Genomic DNA, 6089 nt, shown 5'->3' with positions numbered 1-6089 from the left:
ATTGTGGTTTGCAGCTAGTGAGCTGCTCTTTCTTTTTGGCTTATGTTTTACTTTATTGACCAACGCCTGAGTTTTGTTTTTTTTCTTAAATGGTGATAGCGGCTCTTTTAGTTGAGCTACTTTAATAAAACTGTTTAATTTAACCCGTTTGCCTCCTTAACTCTTTTTCCTGACCCAGACACTTTTTGTTACTTCCCCCTCACCACCTAGACCCCTCAGGGGAACATAACAGTGATATAAAAACTAATATTTTTAAAAGCATGAATCAAAACCCAAGAAATGGTGATCAGCCTATCATATGACCCATTACGAGCCCCACACACACACACGCGCACGCTCAGGGAAATAGTTGTGCACACTCACAGCAAGGATCCTCACTGTGAGCAAAGACACAAAGTTCACCAAACTAAAATGCAATGTGACCACCATGAAAACAGTGTGTGTAAGGAAGAGGACTCCCTTACTGCATTTATTTATATTGTATTGTCTGTATAGCACTTTAGAGCACACCTTTCACTTTATTAAAAGCACCTTATCAAGCAATTTATGAGCATTGCACTTTAAGCATGGATTTGCACACTTCTTCCTCCTAGCGTTTTTCCCGCTCGGTTGCAGGGTCCGCTTTTCTGCAAAGTCGTCTCCACTTGGGTCGGTCAAGGGCGTCGGTCAGATCGGCTTCGATCTTCTTCACGTCGTCCTTGATTCGGTCCATCCATCTCCGCTTTGGTCTGCCTCTAGGTCGACGTCCTTGGGGGCTGAGCCGCAGTGCTGTTCTCACCACTGAGTTCTCATCGCTCCGTACCACATGTCCGTACCACGGACATGTGGTAAGCATGGATTTGCACACAAGAAGTTTAAATATTTGTTGACTATTTATTGGGAATTTTAGGGTCAGTTGGTGGCCTTGTTTCAGATCCTGCACAGCTGTTTCTCGTCAAGGAATGTGGTGGTTGTCTGTCAGGAGAGAAGAATGGTGATTGAGATTGTGATTAAGGTTTACCAATAAGGAAAACTAATGCAAATGTGTGTGTGAAATCTAGGGATAAAAGTGGTGCAAATAAGTGTTTGTAAGTTAATGATTACTCACCTTTCTTGCCTGTGTCTTCTTCAAGGTGTTTGGGCAAATGTTTCCCCTGGGGTCCAGACACCATTTAAAGGTTCCGGGAGAGACCATTGGTAAAGAGAGTGTGGTGAATCTTTTTGTGCTTGGGTTTCTGGGTTTTTATAATATTGGGGTTGGGGTAACATTAAAGTGTGAAATATTTATTAATATGTAAATGTGAAAATGTATTTATGTATTTATTTATTCTTATTGATATATTGTGTACTGTGGTGGAAGGTTGGGATTTAAGAATTTACCTGAGAGTGGAATAATGGTTAAGTCTGTGACAGCTGAACATATTTAAGGCTGCCAGTTGTCATTAGAGGGTGGATTTTTTTTTTGTGCTGTGAAGAAGCTCGACAAGTTAATTGTTTTAAGGAGAGCCATATAGCAAATAAATACTTTGTTCCACTACACTTGCCTTGGTCTGTCTCACTGTGTTTCCAGCCGCTAAGGGCTGCCCTGTTACAGTGTGTAAAATCCTTTTTTAAATGAAACTTCACTTCAACTTCAGAGAAGGCTGTTAACAACTTGTTAAATGTGTATTCTGCTGACATCTAACTATATTTTACTGCACAATCTCAGTGTTTACAGATGATCTAAAACACTAATGCCTGATGTACTCAACATTGGAATCTGTTAGAGAAAAAATTTAAATAAATAAATGAATTAAAATGTATTAAAACCTAACCTATCAGTGACCATCGACCTGCACCAGTTCAACATAGTCCATCACTGAACATTGAACTACAGCACTGATAAATTCAATTTATTTATTTATATAGCGCCAAATCACAACAACAGTCGCCTCAAGGCACTTTATATTGTACAGTGGATTCTACAATAACAAATACAGAGAAAAACCCAACAATCATATGACCCCCTTTGAGTGAGCACTTTGGCGACAGTAGGAAGGAAAAACTCCCTTTTAACAGGAAGAAACCGCCGGCAGAACCAGGCTCAGGGAGGGGCCGGGCCATCTGCTGCGACCGATTGGGATGAGCAAAGGATACCCAGTTTAACATATTCTAGTAAAGCTAATCATACTGAAGAATCTCAGCTTCAACAGCACATTGTTAAAAACATGTCCATACCTATGATGTGTGAGTTTCTGTCAGGTTTCCGGTTGATATCCTGTCTGCGTAGACGGTTGATCTCCTCCTCATACTGGATGATGGTTTTTTGAACCTCTGAGAAGATTTGTTCATAAACAGCAGTTAGTCTCTCCTTGATGAACTCTCTCAGATACTGTACTGAACTCATTGCTGCTTCAACTGAGACTGGGCGGATCAATACAAGCATCAATAGAAGTGACACAGATGTTAATATTGGTATCAGATCCACACTAACTTGACGGGATCAATACTTTAGCTTCTGTCTCTTCTCTAGGTTCAGTCCGCTTCTTCAGCAGCAGCTATGTCTGCAAACACACTGCTCCACTACCACAGTAGTGCTGTCCTCCTCCCTTCTTCTTTGGGGGTTGATGGCGTTTGACATATCAGCTTACAGATGCATTTATCCCACCTTCTGGACTGGAGTGTGAACAGGAGAATAGCAGGGAAGACAATTATATTCTTTCATCAGTCTTATAATTCAATACTACAATTTTCCATTTACGCCTAGATTTCTGGGTTTAATGTTTTCCATAACACGTTGTATGCCTGTATTAAAGAAGACAGCTATCATCATTTCCTTATTTGTTTGAGCTTTCCTGATTTCTGATTCCAAACATAATAAACTATCCATCATCCCTTTCTTTATGAAACCCATTCTGATCCCCAGAGAAGAGACTGTTAGTATCTAAAAATCAGGTTAATCTGTTTTCTTTTAGAAGTTGAGAAAGAAATTAATAGATTACCCACAAACTGAACATGGACAGGATTTACTACAGTAGTTGAAAAATCCACTGGAAAAGGCACACATGAGATTATAGGTTTCACCTCTCGTTCGCTCTTTCCCTCCGTGCTCTGTTTGTGCGCAGGCTCACACTGCACTCACCCTCCCCCGAGCTAAACATCCAATCACTGTTAGTATGCAAATGACCCTGCGTCAGGTTTCTCATTAGGCAGGGCTTTAGGGGTTATTTATTTGAATTAGACTAGCCAATCAAGATAAATTTTATGTTGTTGGTTGTAAAGATCTTGATGGACATTTGATTTTATTTTTTATTCTAGTTTTCAGTTTTATTTTTTAAGCTTTGCTGAATTTCCTTTTTTTTTTTTTTTTTTTTTAAACTTGGTGTTAAGGCCCCTGGTCTCGGAGGAAGTGGCCGGCCATCCTGTAAAGAAATCCAAGCGTGCCAGGACTCACAGACGATTGGCTGGCTGGGGACCCGTGCCTGCCCACTTGCATGTAGATTTTAATGTGCCAGTCCTCAAGACCATTGACTGCCTGGGGATTTGTGGTGCTCCAGGGACCAATGAAGCGACTAACTGTGTTCATTGTGGCAACAAAAGCCTGAGGATCCTTCACTCAGGGGAAGACTATGTTTTTGGACTGAGCAGGCAAGTTGTCCCTCTTGCCTCTGTCCTTGACCCCGCTTGCCTAACTCAGGTTAAGCGTGGGAGTTCTGCATGAGTAGCCTTGAGATGTGTTTCTGCCTGAGTGGCTAGTTTTCATTTGTATTTGAATGTGTGAGAGTTCTTTTGTGTTGTTTAATTAGTGATTCGCTGTAAGCTACACTAACAGTTTTCAGTTCTGTGTTTGTAATAAACCCTTTTCTTATATTGACCTCCCTTGTGATGGGCTCGTTTATGTTACCTTCCATGGCCCCAAGCCGGGTCGTAACACTTGGCCTAACCTTGTTAGTTTTGTTAATATTGGCATTGTGTTAATGTCATATTTGATATAAGCTACTCTGCATTTATTAAGGCTGTTGTGTGCTTAACATGTTTTAATCCTTTGTATCTTGTTTTCTTTAATCTAGGGCTGCTCGATTATGGCAAAAATGATAATCACGATTATTTTCACTGAAATTGAGATCACGATTATTTGACGATATTTATTTAACCCTTTAAGACCTACTATAGAACCAAGTCCACCAGAGCTTATATTATTTTATTTTTTTTACATGCTGTAGTGCCATTTGTGGGAGCATTTCAAGTTGCTATACATCAATACAACTGTTATAGCCCATATTTTAATAATATGTATGCATTAAGTCCATAGTAATTACATAAATTGCAAAAAAGTGCAATAAACTACAAAAAAAATTGAAAATCGCTTTTGTTTTGTTTACATATATTTCTACTTGGAGAAATTTAAGAGGTTTATCCCTCAAAACTTTAAATACAATAAAGTTGCAAAAAATAGTTTACAACAACAGGAAATTTATTTTGAGTGTCTTCATAGTTTTATTTTGGAGATACACCAATTTTTATATACTGCAGGAAAAACAAAAAACAATCCTATGATGCAAATTTGCAAAGAAAACAGCATGTGCATCATTTCACTGTGGGAAGTGTTACGAACAGCTGATAGGAACGGCAAAGCGTGTTTCTGGAATATTATGTTTTTGTTCCTGCAAGCACTTTTTATGCAATTTTTGCAAAGCTATATGTGGAACGAAACCGTGACCGAGGACAAGCTGATGGCATAAGATGTAAGTACAACTCCTCCGGTTTCATATGCAAAACAAATTATTGCGCTATAGCTTACACGGTCCAGGTTCTACAGGGATTTAAAAATAGTTACGCAAAACGGAGCGTGCTGCTCTGACCGGCTTTAAAGGGTTAACAATGACTTTAAAAAATAATATAAAATAGTGTGCAACACCACTGAAGTTTTTTTTTTTAAACTCTCTTTTCAACCAACGGCAGTCACTCTCCAAATAACTTCTGCTTAGCTTTCCGAGCTTCCCTCGGGTCCTCTTAATCAGCGGTCTCCAACCTTTTTTGCGCCACGGACCGGTTTATGCCCGACAATATTTTCACGGACCGGCCTTTAAGGTGTCGCGGATAAATGAGGGAGGGGCTAATAATCGGCTCAGTCATTTTTAATGATCGTTGAAAGCCCAGATCGTAATCGTGATTAAAATTCGATTAATTGAGCAGCCCTACTTTAATCTGAACAAGCACCTAAAAACAGACAGTGATCTCTGTCGGCCTCTCTCGGTTTCATTGCCACCATTCATTTTAAAGCTCCGTTTTTAAAACCTTACGATGTAACTCCAGCCCAGCCTATTGTTGTTCTGCTAACTGAAGTTTGGTCCTTTTACAGCATCCTGCCATGTGATTACATTTATCCCTTACCATCGGGAATCCTCACGTTAACTTTCACCAAGTGGAAAACAGTTAGCATTCATCTTCCAGCTTCACTGTGTTTATATTATGCTAAGCATAGCTGTGCAGCTAGCCACCAAGTAGCACATCATTATATACCAGCTAGCCCAACTTCAGTAACCCAACAAACATCACTGCCATTTAGTTTTCTCTCTTAATTTATGTCACAAGTGATAGCAGAGCTGTGTGTTTTAATTTTTCCAGAAATCCATCAGTCAGGGTTTGCTCACCACCATAAGCTCATGTGCCCCCTTTACATTTCTGTCTGCCCCCTCATGTATGCCTGTCTAGAACCGGCTCAGATAGCACTCTTAATCTCCCAACATGCTTATTTATTGGTGTTGTTGCTGAATCTGGTTCCACTCACCAAACGACGGCCATTCTGGATTTTATGATCACTTGAAATCCCTCTTCCCGTTATCTTATTTCACTTCTACATCATCTCTCCCGCCATCTACTTCTGCTCTCCTTTCACTTCCGTCACATCACTTTCCCGCCTGCTGTCCAGTCACAGCCTAACCGGCCAACCGCGCCCCTCCCCCTCCACTCCTGCTCTACTGTGAGTTGTTGTTGTGTGGCCAAGAGACTAAACAGACGCCTTTGTTTGTTTGTTTTTGGTTTACAAAACTTATCCGGTTGTTCAGTGATGACGCGACGAATCCTACTTCCGGGTCTAAAATAGTCTGCGTTTAATATGGCTTTTGTGT

Source organism: Mchenga conophoros, linkage group LG20 (assembly GCF_057382185.1).
Source record: "Mchenga conophoros isolate Kocher_MC1m ecotype Shallow Benthic linkage group LG20, M_conophoros_male_GT1.1, whole genome shotgun sequence".
In the NCBI taxonomy this organism is placed as follows: domain Eukaryota; kingdom Metazoa; phylum Chordata; class Actinopteri; order Cichliformes; family Cichlidae; genus Mchenga; species Mchenga conophoros.
Note: the sequence above shows the minus strand (reverse complement) of the source record.